Here is a 21,061-nt window from a genome sequence, read left to right as displayed (position 1 = left end):
AGAGGATAGGGAACTGGGATTGTTTAGTCTGGAGAAGTGGAGACTCAGGTGAGACCTTATCACCCTCTACAACTGCATGAAAGGAGGCTGTGATGAGGTGAGGGTCAGCTCCTTCTCCCATATAACTTGTGATAGGACTATAGGCCTCAAGTTGAATCAGGAGAGGTTCAGGTTGGACATTAGGAAAAATTTCTTCTCCAAAAGAGTGGTAATGTGCTGAAACAGGCTGCCCAGGGAGGTGGTGGAGTCACCATCCCTGGGGGTACTGTAGAAATGTTGTTCTAAGGGGCATGGTCTAGTGGGGAAATATTAGTGGTAGGTGGATGGTTGAACTGGATGATCTTAGAGGTCTTTTCCAACCTTGGTGATTCTATGGTTCTATGGACTTGCACAATTTCTTGTTGCTGCCCGCAGTATAAAACTGTTAGCATCCTGCTTCCTTTTGATGAAGTTACTACTTTGTCAGTTTGCCTTTTAGCTGTATGTCTTTCCAAATCTTGTAGGCTGATTGGCTCTCCTACTATGCTGTAACTCAGATCAAGGTACCAAGGATAGCCTTCTTCAACAGCAGAGTTCACAAAAATCCCTGAAATCCTGTTAAGTCTTATCAACAGAGTTGGCCAGGAATCTCCAGGGGAAACATCAGTGATTTTGCTTAGTCCAAAGCTCTGATCATTCATCTTCACAGAATAAATGCAGTGGAGGGTGTAAAGTTGAAGGCTTTCAGCTTGCTTTTTTTCCAAGCTGGAATAGTAAGTATGTTTCTGTGGGAATTGTTAGCTGTTTAATGTGGGATACATCAAGATGTGTTATGTTGCTAAGATTCTTTAAAATTGTATGTCTTCCCTGTATCTGTTTCCCCATGAAACTTTGAAGTGGTTTCCTTTGAAAGCTGACTCCTCTGGAGAATTGCTGTTTTGCCTCTATCAGTAGAGAATGTACCACCAGCTAAAAAGCTTCAGGCAATGGAGGCTTTCAGTAAGTGCCGGCTGAGATGTTACTTATGCCTATTGTGGTTCAAGTCTAATGCTTCTAGATTTCTGATTTCTTGTAATGCAAAACCACACGTAAAATCCAATATATTGTTTGATAGACAGATTTATATATTTGAAGCCATGTTGATTGAATTCAATTTCATTCAATGCCCGACTAACACAATTTGCAGACAAATTCAGTTGAGCCATTTCCCCAAAGCTTATTAACTGATTTGAGCTTAAACTGATCCAAGTTAATGAATGTGAGGCTTTTTAAGCTGAGACTCAGCGCATTGCAAGGTCAGATGTGCTGTGGTCTGAGAGCAGATAGATAGCATAAAATGTCCCTGGTTTTGTCCTAGAATGTACATGAAATGTCTCAGTTACTTATCGTTTCACATAGTAACATAGACATTTTTTCCAACAAATTTTAACAGACTAGACCTATTTTGTGCTAAAGGTGACACCTTGTAAATTACTTTTTGTGAGATTAACACTTTGAAAGATAACAAAGTTGAGTTCTTTGATAAAGTTGATGCCAAGATCAAGAAAACTGACTTTTTCAGGGATAGTCAGATAAGTCTTCAAAAACATAACATAGAAAATTTAAGGGAATAAAAGTACTGAGTTCTGTCCTCATAGGAACAAGGACAGGCTGAGAGAGCTGGGGCTGTTAAGCATGCAAAAGAGAAGGCTCCAGGGAGACCTGATAGTGGCTGTTCAGTATCTACGGAGAGGCAGTAAGAAAGAAGGGGACAGACTCTTTAGCACAGTCTGCTGTGATAGGATGATTTAAACTAAAAGAGGGGGAGATTTGGATGAGATATAAGGAAGAATTTTTTTACAGTAAGTGTGGTGAGGCACTGGAATAGATTGCTCAGAGATGTAGTGAAAGCCATCCCAGAAGACACTCAAGATCAGGTTGGATGGGGCCCTGAGAAACCTCATTTAGCTGTAGGTGTCCCTGTTCATTGTCGGGGAGTTGGACAAGATGGCCTTTTAAGGTTCCCTTCCAACTCAAAAGATTCTATGATTCTATGATATTTCATCAAAATACATTGTGATTGCTTTTGCTAATTTCTTTAGGATCACTTCCCCTTATTTCTGTCCAGGCTCAGTGTTTGCATTTGGTAACAGAGGTAATTGAGTAGTTGCATTTTCCCCTCCTCTTCATATGAATATTTCAGCCTACAGCTCTTTTAAGTGGAAGACTACTACAGGATATTCTGAATTATTTCTGAATATCTTCTTTGTTTTTCCTTTGCACTGAGTAACAAATATCGGTAATTAGTAGAACAGCAACTGAAGTTTTGGCGTTGTTTACTCTCCTATACAGACTTTTTTAAAAAGAAAAAAATAAGATTTTCACTCATTTCAATTTTTATCTTCAACATCTTTTATCCTATTGAAGAAGGAAGATATTCTGAATACTAAAACATGTTCAGCTGGTAGAGTGGTCAGGCTCACTCCTTTAACTTTTCAGTTCAGAAAACGGTAGGATATTTATTCTTCTGATTATGAACTGAAGCAGACAATCAAGCATCTACAACAGATAAGCATTCCTTCAAGAGGGGGTGTTAGCACTTATCTGCTTTCTGTGGGAACAGAATACTATTTTCATACTATTGGAAAATGTCCTGCATTGCTGATGTCATCACACAGGTTTAAATATGGAGAAAAGTTTGAGGAAATTAGAGTACAGATTCGTGTTTCAATGTGTGTCCTGAGTGCGAGGGGAAGGTGTATGACAATAAGAGTGTCTCAGTAGCAATGTTCTAGCCAAGGAGAAACTAAAAAGGAATGTAAATGATTTTTATCTTGAGATTTTTTTCCTATACAGGTTGGTATTCATAATTTGATTTGTGAAAGCTAACGCAGGAAATGCCTGTGATTTCATGTGATCCATGAATCTGCAATTTATAGATGACTGTGGCTTTCATGGGCATGACAGTTGAAAAGGTGATCTAATCAGTGCAGTCACCATATGCCGATAAAGAGGGCAGATTTTAAAGCCAGAAATAGTGACAGAAGGTTTTAAATCCAAAAGTTACAGAACCTAGTTCAATTAGATACATATTTCTGAAAGTATTTAGAGACTTAAATTTATCTGGGCTTATGGAAGTTTTTGTCAGCTGTCAGTGCAATTCACACCAGAACATCTTGAAGGTCTATTGCATACCAACAAAAATGAACCTCATCAAAGTCTTGTGCCAAGGTTCTGCTTGAAAAGTTAGGGTAAAATGGAATCTTGTGCAAATGGGTTAGTCAAACTTGCCTGTCAAACGTAGACACTGACTTGATTACAAAAAAAAGAAAGAAAAAAAAAAGGTAAAATAAAAAAGCACAATACTAGAATAACATAATGATGCTGTTGGCTTAGCCCTTCTAAATACACAAACAAGAGCCTTAAGTACTGTCACTGCTCACAAAAACAAGCATAGTTACCAGTCAAGGGAAAAAGCCTTCAAAAAATGGACATACTGAGCAACTGAGCTGCTTCCACCTGAAATACTGCAGTAAGAGACGATGCCATGACAGTTATGAGTCATCTCTAGCTCACAGGAGAGTACAAGCCAAGGGCAGTCTCTTGAAGAGAAGAATGTAATCAGGTCTTCACCCACTCCTTCCAACAAAATTTCATCATCAATAGTCTCAACAAGCCCAAGTTGCCCCCACCTGAGCCTGGGACCAGGTATATCCACAGTGTATCACATACCCTTCTGCCTCCTGACCTGGAAACTTGTTGGAAGACATTGCAAATTACTTTCTGGCTGAAGTTCAGGGGTTTCTCTGAGTAGGAACTCAGATATGTGCAGATGCTTTGTTTGTCCAAATCTTTTCTCCAACTGTGCAGTCAAGATACGGCTGAAGACTAGTTGATGGGGCATGCTAGAGGGCATGCCCCCTACTTATGTGCACATGTTGGGAGAAACAAAGGTAAAAGCAAGTGGCTAAACGACCTTGAAATGCTTAGGGAAAAGATCTAGAAAATAGGCTGACTGACTATATAAAGAATATCAGCAAGGTGTAACTCAGTCTGCAACAGCAGAAACATATAACTCCGTCTGAGACATAGGGTATCTGATAGTGCAGAAATTCACTGCTATTCAGCTGCCTGAACACACAGAGAGGTAAGAAGTGGGATTTACAAAAATGCTGGTGCCTACATAACCTTACAGATCTGCCCCTCAGGGCATAATTCAAAGCCCTAGAAGTCATGGAAGAATTACCACTGGCTTCACTGGGACTCCGTTCAGATCAACAGCGCGCACTCCTTTTCTGGCCTTTGCTGTCTCCACACTCTAACTTCAATTGTCCCCTTATGGCATTGCAAAAAAAAAAAAGGATGGAAATGTTAGCAGCAGTGCATGAGAAAATAAGTACTGTTCTTTCTTGTTTTGAGTGTCTGTTCAACACAAAAACAAATTTAAACCTTTACAGTATATTCATGTGGAAATTTTCAAAAGATCGGTGAATCTTTACAAGTTTGTATAAATCAAAACTGAAATATTCCAACTTTTTCAAATAAGAATAAGAGTGCATGCCACTTATGTGGAAGAATAGTGATACCTTACTAAATGTGGTAAGTTTGCTGAAAGACCCTCATGTTTCTGCATGTTTCCCTCATGTCCTTGGAAACTGGCTGCATGAGTTTGACTTGTACATTGCTGCAGAGTACATAAGCTCTATCTTTGATAAATCCTTTACAGAATTTAAAAATGTGTAATGACAAGAAGTTAATACCAAAATTTCCTCTAGCAGCCTCAAGCACCAAAGCAAATATATTAACTAAAATGGGAAAGCTATCAAGCTACCTGCAGAATAAATACAGGAACAATTTCTTTTTAGATTATGTAATTGGTTATCTTAAAATCAAGAAGTGAAAGAAGGATTAAAGGGAAGTCTGAAATTTTTGATGGAATCAAAAACTATGAAACAGGAACCAGGTGCTTTACAATTTTTTATTGTTGGTGAAAGGGGAAGGAAGATAAAGTAAAAACATGAGTATAGGGGCTTGCAATTAGTCCGCAGCATGAATGAGTCAATTCTGCATTTAAAAGACCTGTTCATTAGAGAACAATACTGCAGGCAGAACTGCTCTGCATCAAACTCAATGTCAGTACCAAGCTTGCAGCCAACAGTTGCAGAGACTGCAGAGGAATCGGCTACAGAAAGGTCGATCTCATAAATGGAGAACTGATTTTTGTGGGAATGTTCCAAGCACAGTGTGAGGAAAGCAGAATCTGGCCATTAGTGGGGAAGGGACCCCACTAGTGCAAAAAAGTGTGGCTATGAGTCAGGTAGGTTTGTTCTCTTTGGTCTGCCTCCTCAGTTTTAAATATACTGACACCAAGGATTTTCTGTAGGTATGAAGGCCTTCTGGATGTGCATTAGCACTAGCCAATCAATCCTAGCTGCACATGCAAAGTGGTGCAAGGCAATCAGTCAAGAGCATGCAGATAGCATAAATTTGACACCTGTGTAACAGCTTCAACATTGCTGGGAAACATCAGATGTCCTGCAAAAAAAAACCAAAAAACAAAAAAAAAACAACCCCAAACCCTCCATAGTTGGTTAGCTCAAGCTCACAAGCCTTAAGTCTTACCCACACAAGTATTACTGATGATATACACTATGTATTTGTTCACAGCTTATGTAGGATTAATTTGTTAAAATACAAATGTCACAAATGCCATGTTTTCACAGAATTATAAAATCATTAATTTTGGAAAAGACCTCAAAGATCATTCTAGTTCAACCGTCAGCCCATCATTGCCATGTCCACTGTGTCCCTCAGTGCCACATCTACGTGGCTCTTGAACACCTCCAGGGATGGTGGTGATTCCACCTCCTTGGGCAGCCTGTGCCACTGCCTGACTGCTCTTTTGGAGAAGAAAACTTTTCCTGATATCCAACCTGAATCTCCTCTGGCACAACTTGAGGCTGTTTCCTCTCACCCTGTTGCTGTTATCTGGGAGAGGAGGCCAACTCCCACCTTACCACAGTCTGTTTACAGGCTGTTATAGAGACTAATGTGGTCTGCACTGAGCCTCCTCTACTCCAGACTAAAAATCCCAGTTCTGTGAGCTGCTTCCCATGAGAGTTCTGTTCCAGACATCCCTTAGCTTTTTTGCCCTTCTCTGAGCACACTCCACTGCCTTCATGAATTCCTTTGTACTTAGTGGTGAAAAAAGAGCATCTCCAAAATATAAACCATCTCCTTCTAATGCAAAAACTGCAACAAGGTAAGATGACTACAGTTTTTACACTGCACACAGAAGGTCAATAGGTCTGAAAATGGCCAACAAAAGGAAAAATTATAACATTTCTATTTGTTTGTTTTTAATAGCAATCTGTAATATTGAAGATCACCAATTAAAAATTCTTCAATAATTCTGTTGTCCCTCAGACAGTTGTCACAGTTCCATGTTCACAACACTTCCACTGACCCTTTCTTACATTTCTCATGAGACAGGCACTGTATTTCTGCCACTCAGACACATCTGCTGGACACAGTTTTGCCCATCTCTCAGGTCCTTCCTTCAGGTGAAATGGAAGCTCAGCACTTTCTGGCCAGTCATGCTGCTTCTCAGATGTCCTATGCAATATGTTTTCTTAAGTGGATTCTTGTGGATGGTATGAGGGCTTCTCCAAAAGTAATGCCTAGTGTGCTATTATGTTGCCCCACGACATCGGAAGCGGATATTGGTGGTAGGGCAGTAGAGGCTGAGCCTTTTCACCAATATTTGCAGAATGACAGAATTACAGAATCGTAGGGGTTGGAAGGGACCTCCAGAGATCATCGAGTCCAACTCCCCTGCCAAAGCAGGTTCCCTACAGTAGGTCGTACAAGTAGGTATCCAGGTGGGTCTTGAACATCTCCAGAGAAGGAGACTCCACAACCTCCCTGGGCAGCCTGTTCCAGTGCTCCATCACCCTCATCATAAAGAAGTTCTTGCACACATTTGTGCAGAACTTCCTGTGCTGCAGTTTCTGGATGTTTCCCCTTGTCCTGTCTCCACACATTGCTGAAAAGAGTCTACCCTCACCACTCTGCCCCCTAGACCTCAGATATTTATAAACCTGGATTAGATCCCCTCTCAGTCTTCTTTTCTCAAGGCTAAATAGACCCAGTTCACTTAGCCTTTCTTCATAGGGAAGATGCTCCAGGCCCTTCACCATCTTCGTGGCCCTCCGCTGGACTCTTTCCAAGAGATCCCTGTCTTTTTTGTACTGGGGAGCCCAGATCTGGATGCAGTACTCCAGATGAGGCCTTACCAGGGCAGAGTAGAGGGGGAGGATCACCTCCCTCGACCTGCTGGCCACGCTCTTTTTAATGTACCCCAGAATGCCATTGGACTTTTTGGTCACAAGTGCACACTGCTGGCTCACGGCCAACCTGTTGTCCACCAGGACACCCAGGTCCCTCTCCGCAGAGCTCCCCTCCGGCAGCTCATCCCCCAGCCTGTACCGGTGCATGCAATTATTCCTCCCCAGATGCAAGACTCTATACTCGCTTTTGTTGAACCTCATCTGGTTTCTTACTGCCCAGCTCTCCAGCCTGTCCAGGTCTCGCTGAATGGCAGCACAGCCTTCAGGTGTGTCAGCCAATCCTCCCGACTTCATATCATCAGCAAACTTGCTGAGGGTGGCCATTATCCCCTCATCAAGGTCATTGATGAAGATGTTGAACAAGACCAGACCCAGCACAGACCCCTGAGGAACACCGCTGGTTACAGGCCTCCAACTGGACTCTGCACCACCAACAACAACCCTCTGCGTTCTGCCAGTCAGCCAGTTCTCAACCCACCTCACTGTCCACTCATCTATCCCACACTTCCTCAGCTTTGTTATAAGGATGTTGTGGGGGACAGAATCAAATGCCTTGTTGAAATCAAGGTAGACTACATCCACTGCTCTCCCCTCATTCACCCAGCATGTGACAACATCATAGAAGGCTACCAGGTTGGTCGAGCACGACCTCCCCCTGGTGAACCCATGCTGACTACTCCTGATAACCTCCTTTTCTCCCAGTTGTCTGGAGATGGCATCCAGCACAAGCTGTTCCATTAACCTTTCCAGGGACACAGGTGAGGCTGACTGGCCTGTAAATACCTGGATCTTCCTTCTTGCCCTTTTTGAAGACCAGAGTGACATTGGCTATCCTCCAAGGCACCTCCCCCATTCTCCAAGACCCCTCAAAGATGACAGAGAGCGGTTCAGCAATCACCTCTGCCAGCTCCCTCCACACCTGTGGATGCATCCCATCGGATCCCATGGATTTATGAACATCGGTGTTGCCTAGGAGCTCTCGAACCACCTCTTCCCTGACTAAAGGGAAGTCTTCTATTCCCCAGACCCTCTCACTAATCCCCAGGGTCTGGGATTCCTGAGGGAGAGCTTTTTCTCTGAAGACAGAAGCAAAGAAGGCATTCTATATCTATGCTTTCTCAGTGTCCCCCATTACAAGAACACCCCCCTCACTTAGTAGGGGAGCCACATTCTCCCTAGTCTTCCTTTTACTGTTAACATACTTAAAAAAGCCTTTTTTATTATCTTTTATCACCTTTGCCAGATTCAATTCCAGGCGGGTTTTAGCCTTCCTCATTGCATCCCTGCAGGCCCTGACAATATTTCTATATTCTTCTCAAGTGGTCAGACACTTTTTCCACATTTCATAGACCTTCTTCTTTCCTTCGGTTTTGTGCACGAGCTCCTTGCTCATCCACACAGGTCTCCTGCCACCCTTTCCTGGTTTCTTGCCCACACAGACTCACTGATCCTGAGCTTGGAAGAAGAGCTGTTTAAATGCTGACCAGTTCTCGCTGGCCCCCTTACCTTCTAACACCCAAGCCCATGGGATAGCTCCAAGTAGGTCCTGGAAGAGATCAAAGTTGTCTCTTCTAAAGTCTAGGGTAGCAACCCTACTTCTTGCTTTGCTTCTTCCACTCAAGATCTTGAACTCCACCATCTCATGATCACTACAACCCAAGCTGCCCCCAACCTTTACTTCCTTGACAAGCCCTTCCTTATTAGTGAGAATAAGGTCCAGCAACACCCCTCCCCTCATTGGTTCCTTCACCACCTGCATCAGAAAGTTGTCTTCAACACATTGCAGGAACCGTCTGGACTGCGCGTGCCTGGCTATGTTGCTTATCCAGCAAATATCTGGATAATTGAAGTCCCCTATAAGCACAAGTGCCTGGGATTGTGGCACTACTTCCAGTTGCTTATGGAAGGCCTCATCAACCTCCTCCTTCTGATCAGGGGACCTGTAGTACACACCCACATAGTGCCAGCCAAACCAGCCCACCCCTTAATTCTCATCCACAAGCTCTCCATTGCTACACCACTCTCTCCCAGGTGGAGTTCAATACATTCTAGCTGCTCTCTTACATAAAGAACAACTCCACCACTCCGCCTCGCCGGCTGATCTTTCCTAAAAAGCACATAGCCTTCCATGACAACACTCCAGTCATGTGAGCTGTCCTACCACGTCTCCATGATTGCAATGAGATCGTGGCCATGCAAGCGCATGCAGATCTCCAATGTTGTTACATGCTGTTACCATGAGACAAATGCAGTAGAGGGGTGGTCTGACACAGTGGCATCTGACATGGAAGTGCGAATGAAGTAATACTGTGTCACTGAATTCCTCCAGGTGGAAAAAATGGCACCCAGTGACATTCATCGACACTTGCTGAACTTTTATGGAGACCACCCAGTGGATGTGAGCGCAGTGAAGCAGTGGGTGGTGCACTTCAACGGAGGAGACAGCAACAGTGAGTCACTTCCAATGATGCAGGTTGTTATGAGCATGGCATGTAGGGTTTTGTACTTCACTGGGGAAAATACATGGCTCATGGTCATTACTACGTTCAAAAAGAGTGTTTTCTTGCTGAGAATTTGCTCTATCAGTGTTGATGTGCTCTTTATATCTGTTGTACTTTCCATGGAAATAAATAGGACGCATTGTACAGTTGCAAGATAGGAATTTTGTCTTTTCTGAAATGAACAAGTGTGATGAAAATAGCTCCCTTTTCATTTAAGAGAACTTCTCTAATTTCCACTGGGAATGTTGATTTGTCTGAGCCTTGGAGCTGCTAACAACTCAAATCTGGATGCAGTGATCTGCAATTCCATTAGTCAACTCAATCGAAATCATATCACTTTTGTTCTGTTTCAGAATCAGAGTATGAAACAGCTGTTTGAAATTATCTAGTAGACTTAATTGCATATCTGTCTTTAATCAGTTCTAACTCAAGCAGCTTCATGGATTTAAAGTAGCTAAGTTTTTCCCAGATGGGAATGTGTACTTTGTTGTTATTGAAATACAGTTCAGTTAAGCTCTTTGGCAGATTTTCAAATGCCCTCAGAGAGATATGTAAAAAATTGTTATAAGAAGAGTTCTAACCTACATAATCCTATATAATTTGTTTCCATTTTGTCATATAATAAAAATATACCTTTCCCTGAAGCCTCATTTCGGAAGGGAAGAACTTCCTAGTTAAAATGCTAATGGTGGAGAAATCTCATTCAAGTTTAAATGAGAAATCTTTAATTCAGGAATGTTTTCAATAAATATGCCAAATCTAGCACTAAAATATAAAATCTGTAATAGCTGAAGTCTGTTACCTTGAGATTATGCACCTTTTTAAATGCAAAATAACTGGCGTGTTCAATTTGTTAAGAGATGTAAATATCACAGATTAGGTGAAAGATTAATTCAGTGTTGTTTAAAACCTCACCACAGTATTTGAAGAAAAAATCAAACAAGCTACACCCTTAAGAAATTTAAACTCTTTTATATGAAAATATAAGAAAATATTTTTTTACCCAAATCCAAGATACTTTGGTATTGTTTACGGTGTTGATTATCTGAGTAGTACATATGCTCTTTTTATCCATCAAATTATGTTAGTGATGCTTGTGACTCGAGTTTCTGTATAAACTGAGAGTAATCATTTATACTTTTTTTCTCATGCTATTAAGAAAAATACTATTTCCCCTTGATTGTGGAAATATATGGTTATTCTTTCAAGAATAGGTCTGCAAGATTATCTAATTCCTTGTATACATGTCTGTCAGTTTTTCTAATGAAGTTTGTCCTTGACCAAGATCAAGGACATTTACTTTTTTTAAGGATAAATTGAGGTTTGCATATGCTTTGTTTAGCTCTTCGAAAATGCCCTTTAAGCACATAATTGTTTCAATCATAAGTTCATATGCTGCAATGATATCAGGATTAACAAGTGCTGAGAAAGCTTTAGATAATGGTATTACATTTGCTTCTGGTAATTGAAAGATAAATCCTCTTCCACAAGAGTGCATGAACTCTGTATGAGCTCTTCGAAGGCTATCACCCATGTGTAGTAATCACCCACAGAAGGGACATTTTTACAGCTCTGCCAATTCTGAAAGCAGATGGCAGGAATTTGGGGAAATGTAATGCTAGTCAAAACTGAGATCTTTGTTAAGGATGCATTTGAATGGGCTTCCAGAGCTATGTTCACATGGAAAAGTAGCGTTGAGGTATTAAGACTTAGATAAGGTGCTACAGAAATATGGGTAAGTAGTATGGCATCCATGTCAGGTTACAGTGAGACAGTGTCTGCAAGGTCATGTTGGTGAGAGTGAGAAAGTCCCATACAGCGTGGGAAGAGATCTTCCAGAGCTGACACCAAAGCACCAGTTTTCTTCCCCTCCCATCTCCTTCAATTTTGTTGTGCTCAGAAGCAGTTCTTATACACATATCACTGCTTGACACAAACCTCAACCATGTAACAGCAGGTGGAGGATCTCTGGGTAGCATCCTCAGCAACGATTGAATTTCAGACACCTTTTCTTTAACAATTTTAAAGTTGATAAAATTGCCTTTGATGTACAAAAAGGCTGGAGACCTTTCTTAGTGCATTCTTTAGGTTTAACATATAAATTCCTGTCCAGTGTAAAAATCAGAAAGTTCTAAAAGTTGGCAAAATACACTTGAGTAATCCCTTAAACTGTCATGATTTTAGGATACTTTATTCCTTTAGTTCTCCCAAGCCTCGCTTAAACTCAAAGCTCAGTGATGTTGTTTTTCACATACTAAAATAAGGAATTACAGTAGTGCAGATGAAGCAGTGTACCCATCATCTGTATTAAAATGGCCAATGTGAATATAGATTGTATTCTGGTCATTGACTTGTGGGCAAACACCTCCACATGAATAAAACATGTAGGGAACATTTGCATGAGCTACTGCAAGTCTTGAAAGACTCTCCAGTAAGATAAGAAGCATCCTGAAGGAAAAGCTTTTATGATGAAAAATGTTATGAAGTCACTATATTAGTGTAACTACTATACTAGTTGCTACATAATTCAAAAATTGTTTACATTTACAACAGATGTAGAAATAAGCTTGAAATACAGTTCAATTTGCTAGGGTGGCTCTTCCTACCCTACACTGCAAGGCACAATAACACAAATTAAAAATAACCTAAAGCATTTTCATGATGAACAGAAAAAAAAATTAAATATGGATTCATGCTGAAGGAGATAATCATTTATTTGTAGAAATGACAAATAAATGGTGGTAATAAGTTCTGTGGTATTTCTGCAATGAACTGAACGAGAAATGCCTGTGGATTTGCAACTTAAGCACGTTTCTGCTTTATCCTTTTAAAACGATATGAAGTTTCTTCCTGGATACACTTTGATTTTGTGCAATATGCAATATGCAAAATCATATGGAATATGATTTTATTTAATGCATAGGTATATGGATGCATATGAAATATCTCAAAGTGAATAGCTGCCATGAGAAATTTTATCATCTAAAATGAGGATAGAGCATAATGCAGAATATAGGCATTTGAGATTAATGTTGAGTCCATTTGTTTGCTCTGCAGAAAGAGTTCCCATGAAACAAGAAGTGGAAAGAAGATAAAGGAGAAGCTCAATAAAAAATGTAAAGAAAAATAAGAAGTAGAATCAGTATGTTCACTTGCTGGGTGGGCAGGCACATGATGATCAGCAGGCAGGGGAATGTGGGGATTCATTGAGAACTAACCATCTCATGATGGTTTTCTCTAGAACAGAAATACACCAGATTCAAATTCTGATCATGCTGTAGTTTGTATTGTTTCATTCTACCACCATAAAATTTCTATTCAGCTATAGTATAAGAAATTTTTCAGACCTGTCCATGAAAAATAACTACAATATTGCTGAGACACAAGAGTACTCTGTTCTGCTGTGTATTTGGCGATGTATTATGATCCATTATGATCAACTTTGATGTCAGGGGGGAATTCTTTACAGAGAGAGTGATAAGGCACTGGAACAGGCTGCCCAGAGAATCTGTGGATGCCCCAACACTGGAAGTGTTCAAGGCCAGGCTGGATGGGGCTCTGGGCAGCCTGGTCTAGTATTAAATCTGGAGGTTGGTGGCTCTGCCTGTGGCAGTGGGGTTGGAACTTGATGATCCTTGGGGTCTCTTCCAATCCAAGACATTCTATGTTTCTTCATTAGGGAAGAAGAGAAAAAGAGAGTGCAAGAAGTTACCAGAAATTTAGGAATTTATGAACAAAAGTTAATGTAATTTTAAACTTAAGATACATACATACATATATATATATATATATATATATATAATAACCAATAGCCATGATATACCAATATATATATACCATATAACTATAATAACCAATGTATCATAGTTAAAAAACACATAGAAGATTTGGAAATGAGTGTGAGCTTACATGGGATCTGGATGCATTTATCTTCCATTCAGAAGTTCTTTGTGTCTGCGGAATTCCATAGTCTCTGCTCATCCTTCTTAAGCTTACTTTCTTAAGTAGAAAGTCTGAGAAAACAGCTGAGTCTGGTGGCCTAAAACATAACTTTTGGTATTCCCAAGGAAAGAACTTTAAGGAGCACCTAGGAGTCCACAGCAGATGGTGGCAGCCTAGCTCTTTCTGGAATTGCTGCCTGTGGCAAGAGCTGGTCTGGGGCTCCCCAGGCTCCCTCCTAGCTTTGTCATGCAAGCCAGCTGCCTCCATCTAAAGCAAGCTGAGCATCTCTTCTTTCACCTCTCTGCTCATTGCGGCACTTGCTAGTTCAAATGTCTTCCCATGAGAGACTGAAAAAGAGAAGCTTTATTTTTTCTTGTTTGAAAAACAGAGCTGATTTATTCAAGAGAGAGAAATCTGCATCTTTCAATCTTTCTGGAATTGATTTGATCATAGCTCAGGGATAAAAAATGGGGGAAAATGTCTATAAGGAGGGCATTCTCCAGTCTACTAGATGAAGGGATAAAAGGGGGTCTGAAAGATGAGACTAGAGAAATACAGAAGAGAAATAGTGTTTGTATTCCTTTTTTTCAAAATGATGAGAAGGCATTAATGATGGCATAACCAAATACAATTTAACGTCTTTAGAGTGTACTCATCTTGGATAACATACTGTAATATAGGAAGTCTAACAGTGAACAATAGATAAGTTATGCTGATAAGTAATGAATATATTTCCATAGTAGATAATGCAGTAGTTGTATTAGATTTGAATGAAATATACAGTTGCAAAAGAAGCTTAGTGATTAAAAATAAATGTATAAATATCTGTAAGAAACAGATGACAAAAAAGCCCTCTGTTCTCTCTCTGTATTTCTGTCACTCACTACATGTAAAATTACTAATACAAGAAAATATTTGAGAACTGTTCCAGTCTTAGACCATCAGTTCATTTTTGTTCCTGAGAATAGAATGTTACTTTGAGAAAATGTGTATGTTTTGCCCTTTTAGGTTCTTCTTTCTTTAGAATTATTTATGTATTTAGCACGATTTATGGGGTTTGTGTACTGGATATTTTTCCTACAAATACATAAACCACATTCTTTCTGTGAAATTTGTTGATGGATTATTCAAAATAGTTGAAATTGAGTTAATATGACATCAAAAATTACATTTTTTTCTTTATAGCTGAAGGTGTTTTGAATATACGTGCATATGTACATGTACGTGTACATATACTTACATAACTGCTATTGGATTAATGTCTTTGCTTGAAGGTCAAGAATCTTGGAAGGCCTGGATTTCACCTCAGAACAGGATTTTGTTCGCAGAATTTCAGCCACAGGAAGTAGAAGTAAACTAGTTGGGAAGGAGTATGTCTTCAGTTTGTGTTTGCACTTGTTTGTCCAATACAGCAAGGCTTACTAAAATCCCTTTTTGGAAGTTGCTGCTTTTGCATCACAAACATGAGTTCAGAATAAATAAATGAGCACAGTTTAGTGACCGTGTTTCTACCAGCCCTCAAAATATGTTCCAAGGTAACTGGAGAATTAAGTTGTAAGATTTTATTATGAGTGGGATGGAGCATTGAGCTGCAACGTTCAAAAGCATAGTCTTGTCTGAATATAGTTCTTCCACATAGACCTGTGGATCTCAAATATTCTGAGTAAGTGATGAGTGAGAATAATCTGTGAACAAGAAAACAAGAATATAAGGTAAAAATTCACTTGCTTTAACTTTCAGGATTTTTTACTTCATACACGGAGAGCAATTTCAAAGAAAGCCTGATTGACTGAAAGCCTCTCTTTGATTGAAAGTTGAACGTGATCAGGAAAAACACAAAACTGGGAATGTGTTTTTAAGCAACACCTACTTCTGGAACCTCTCATTCTTGTGAAATCATTTAAAAAATAGTAATTGTGTTAGGTTTGCAGATATCACTATGTGGAGTACAGCACAGATAAACTCAGTAGCTAAGGCAGTGAAAATGAACATAGCTTTTAAAAAGAAAGAAAATGTTCAGAAAAAAAATAATAATGGAAACCTAAAAACTTCAGTTGTGCAAACTTACTTCAGTTTCTATGATCATATAAATCCATTGTTAATCCTTTTGTCATACCGTTGCTAGGAAGAGCCTGAAACATTATTTCCTTAAATATTCCTGAGTGAGTTTGCACTGGCAAAGATGATTTTTACTTTGTGTATGTTTCCTTTAAAACAGCACAGTTACCTAGGTCTGCTTTTGCTCAAAACTCTGCTGTTAGCAGTATGCCTCAGTAACAATAAAGGAAGGAAAGAAAAGACCAAATCAATAAGGCCACAGGTTTATATCATTGGTTATTCTAATATCACATCTTCAGCTGCATATGTTGAACAAAAATACTCTCTCACCAGAACAAAACAAAAAACATTTTTATGTAACTTAGCAGGACTTTCATCTACCTCAGCACAACCTCAATAATCTGTACACCCAAATTAAAAGTTTCTCTCTGTGAGTACATTTGATTATCAGCTTAGCTATATTTCTAATAATTCTATGTACAAGTGAATGTGCTCATTAACAAGCAACACATTCACATTGCTTTTACAGGTTGGATGGCTAAATTCACTTTTCCAGTTTCACCAGCAGCAAATGCACAATGTAGAAGTGGTTTGACTTCTCTGTACCTTACTTTTCCCATTTATACTGCTGGAGATAACGATGGATGAATGTGTATGTCTTTTGCATTTAGACAGACAATTTATATTCCCAAATTAGGAGGCTAACTTCCACACACAATCGATGATGATGAGTTACAACAGAGGCAAGTGGGAAGAATTATAACCTGAATGACCTAATTATCTTGTTCAGAGTAAATGAGAGCTTATTTCCATAGTTAGGTACCTTCAGATCAACATTTAGGAGAAGAAGAGGCAAACGGTATTCAGAAGACAAAAATTTTTTGCTGTTTTTGATACCCATTACTCAAATGTGAGATCTACTACAGAACAAGGTTTCCTGATCTTTACAGGGTCTTTTAAAGATTCTAAAGTTCATTTGCAAGATATCATGTTTCCTACAAAGTACTCCAACTTCATATCATCTCAACAAGGATGTAAGATAATGCTATGTGGAAATTAGACCTGTTTTGACTTCCAGAGGTCCTTTCCAATGTAAATCATTCTCATAGAGAGTCAACTTTAAATTCCTCATATGTGAAGCAAAGTACATATTCATATAAAACTATAACAGAATCACAGAATCATTAAAGTTGGAAAAGACCTCTAACATCATCTAGTCCAACCATCCGCCCACCACAGATATTGCCCACTAAACCACATCCCTAAGTACTTCCTCTACCCTTTTCTTGAACATCTTCAGGGACAGTGATTCCATCACCTCTGTGGGCAGCCTGTTTCAACGCATTGCCATTGTTTCAAAGAAATTCTTTACAATACCCAATCTGAATTCTGCCTGGTACAGCTTGCAGCTATTCCCTCTAGTGTTATCACTGCTATCTGGCAGAAGAGGCCAACACCCATCTTGCTACAACCTTCTTTCTGGTATTTGTAGACAGCAATAAGGTCTCCCCTGAGCCTCCTCTTCTCCAGACTGAAGAATCCCAGTTCCCTCAGCCACTCTCCATAAGACTTGCGCTCCAGACTCTTCACAGCTTTGTTCCCCTTCTCTGAATACGCTACAGGGCCTCAATATTTTTCTTGTAATGAGGGGCCTAACACTGAATGCAGTACATGAGGTGCAGCCTCACCAGAGCTGGGAACAGAAAGACAATCATCTCCAAGCTCCTGCTGACTGCACTATTTCTGATACAAGTTAGGATGCCATTAGCCTTCTTGACCACCTGGGCACGCTGCTGGCTCAGGTTCAGCTGAGTGTTGACCAATGTCCTTGGATTCTTTTCCTCCACACAGCTTTCCAGCCATCCTTCCCCAAGCCTGTAGCATTGCCTGGGGTTCTGGTGCAAGATCCGATGCTTGGCCTTGTTAAACTTTATCACTTTGCTCCAGCCCATTGATCTAGTCTGTCCAGATACTTCTGCAAGGTCTTCCTACCCCAGGCAGATCAATACTTTTACTCAACTTGGTGTTGTCTGCATTTTTACTGAGATTGCACTCAATTCTCTCATCCAAATAATCAATAAAGATCTTAAACAGAATGGGTCCCAATATCAACCTCTGAGGAACAACACTCACTACCAGTCACCAGCTGGATTTAAATCGGTTCATCACCACTTTCTCAATGCTACATGCGTAGCCAGTTTTTACTGAGTTTCATTTAGTTTTCGTTGTTCTTCTTGTGCCACAATAACTATATCACCATATCTATAAATACTGCATTTTTCTGCTGATCGTACAAGAATTGTAAAAACGTGATCAATTTGCCAACATCCCTTCTCTTCTTCCTGCTTCTCCCTAGTCCATGTGTAGTTGTTTTAGGCCATGTAGTCTAAATACCAAGTGTACTCATTATCTAGTATAATCTTGCTAATGAAACAGAAGACTGACAAAGAACAGTTTTGGTTAACACATTTGCTGTTTATAGTATTTCTGATATTTTTCTGTCCACGTGATATTGAGGACCAGCTTGGCACTAGCTGCATATGTAAATCTGGAGCAAGATGATGACTCATGTAACTGAAGGCATCTGCAGCGTAGTGGCTTACATCTGACATAGTCACCTTAGGAACACCTCATGGCTAATGGGGAGAAATCCTACTTTTGGTGTGGAATTACTTTGACTCACCTTAAGCCTCTGAGTTAGGATAAGTGATATTTGTCAAATGCCTCTATCTCACCTCTGAAAGGAGAATGAACTTCAGACATGTTAATGCAGCTGTAGACGTCCACCTTTAGGTTAGCCAAGTATCCTTATGCTCTTCTTCCTCATTGACTTCACACCAGTTCACAAGATATACCACTATAAAACCATATGAAACTGGAATAGAAAACCTCTCACTCTAAAGTGCTGTGTAAGTTCAGACACTCTTACACCAACCATGCAAGCAATACCCAAAGTCAAAAATGAGTAGTTTGAATCTGTCAAAAAACTTCCATTTCTTGGTGCTCCCTTATAATAAAAGATTCCAGAAGGGATGAAGGGCATGCTTATTTAATAAATGCATTCACTAAAATCCTAGCTAATACTAAATTCAATTATTTTTCCAATTAGAGACTTAGATTGTGCCTACACTCACTGAAAAGTTGCTAGCTGCCATTTATGAAATGACTTCAAAAACAATCAATCAATCAAACAAACAACAATAAAACAAAGAAATATTAGAACAAATTCAGTTGTCCTCTGACTACAGGAATAATCTTTAGCCTGAAAAATATGCAAAGTCCTGGACAATAGGTGGCCTTCTCTGAATATATCCTGAAGCATTTTAAGAGAAGGATGTAGGCCTGTTTCAGCTAATTAGAACCATAGAATCACTCAGGTTGGAAAAGACTTTAAAGACCCATCAAGTCTAACCACGACCTAACCATATGACCCTAGTTGTAACAACCCTCCACTAAATCATGTCCCTGAGCACCACATCCAAATGGTTTTTAAACACATCCAGGGATGGTGACTCAACCACCTCCCTGGGGAGCCTATTCCAGTGCTTAACAACCCTTTCTGTAAAGAAGTTTTTCCTGATATCCAACCTAAACTTACCCTGGCGCAACTTAAGGCCATAATACATCCTCTCCAAAGTGCCACAGAACACAGAAATAGAATGAGGGACACAGAAATTATCATTTTAGATTAAGATAGAAAGAGAGATAGAAATTGGTGTTTCAGTCTTTCTCATTCTCTCCTTATTCCCCTGACTACGTGTTTATTTGCAGGGGAAAAGCACAGGTATTGCAAAGTGCTTTGCCACATGAAAGTGGCAGTGGGATCTATTCTCTGTAATGAAGGCTCTGTCTGAGAGCACTAGCCCTAACACTGAGAAGTGCCATGTCAGTAGATAGCTTGATTTCCACTTCAGATCACAGCACAGTTCAACATCTCTCTCTGATACTCCCAGAAGGGTTCATGCTGCATTCTTGGCCTCTCTGTGCTCTTGCACTACAGTATGAATAAGTCCCTTGCCACACCACAAGATCAGAATTTTGTGTATATACCCATTGCCACTCATTGCATACCCATCCTTTGGTCAGTTATCAGTACAAGAGTAGAAAATACTTCTCTCAACCTCAGGTATGCCAAGCGATTTTATGCCCTGGCACTATCCACTCAGGCTGAAAAAGAGAAAACTGCTCTGGACAGAAGTGCTTTGGGGAGAAAGGGAGACACAGCATGGCAGTAACTGAAGGACAGAAGTTCTTAATTTAGCATTCCCTTATGAAGAGAGTTGCATTAGATCTCATGTTATTCTATTTGCAGACACAGATTGTTTAGGCTTACTAACACAATCCTTACAAGGTATTACTTAAAATATAACCATAAAACACCCACTCTGTTAACTATGCCCTCCTCTTTCTCGTGCTTCAGATATTCATCAATAAAACTGGTGTGACAAACTGGGGGAAAAATGACCCTCTTATTTTCTGTAACATTATGTGAAGTGTGGTTTTTTGTTTTGCTTTTTTTTGTGTGTGTTTGTGTTCTTGTGCGCCTGGTTGCCTAGAACTAAATCAAAAAGGAGTTGTTCAAGGAAAGGACTGGGCAGAAAAGTAGGTGAATAAGTGCAGGAGGCAGCCAAGTAGGTTCTAAGCAGCAGTAAGGCTTTGAGAGAGATGAGAGAAGCTGTCCAAAGTGTATTGTAGACAGAAGTGCAAGGAAACACACATAAGTTTAAACTGTCATTGAAAAATCTCCAGCTGAATTACTTTAATGTGCTTGTATAGGATGCTCTATGAACTAAAGCAGGGAGCAGGCTCAAATATTTATTTTCCTGAACAGTGTTTCTTTTCCTCTTTAGGATACGTCTAAAGTCAAACCCATTCCCAGTTCACACTTTCAACAGCTGCTGTGAGAAATAGACCTGCCGGGAGAACAAGAAGGCAAAGGAAGTTTGAGGATGCTCTGGAGCAACAACAATATGGCTAAAGAAACAGTCAGGTGGGTGCTATCCTTTTGCAACTTGGTCTTACATGTTTTGTACTTTGTGTTTTGTTCTGGAGAAAGTCTGGGCAGCCAGAGGCAAACAAATCAGTCATTTAAGCATGGTCCCATGTAGCCATTGTTTTTTGCTACTCTTTCCATCTCTCTCAACTTCTTTTTTTCCTACCTTTCTTTCCTTCTTTCTTTCTTTCTCTTCTCTCCTTTTCTTTGTTCTCTTTCTTTCTTTCTTTCTTTCTTTCTTTCTTTCTTTCTTTCTTTCT

This window comes from Lagopus leucura, unplaced genomic scaffold (assembly GCF_019238085.1).
Source record: "Lagopus leucura isolate 7727_CA_CO unplaced genomic scaffold, USGS_WTPT01 Super-Scaffold_100001, whole genome shotgun sequence".
Lineage (NCBI taxonomy): Eukaryota > Metazoa > Chordata > Aves > Galliformes > Phasianidae > Lagopus > Lagopus leucura.
Note: the sequence above shows the minus strand (reverse complement) of the source record.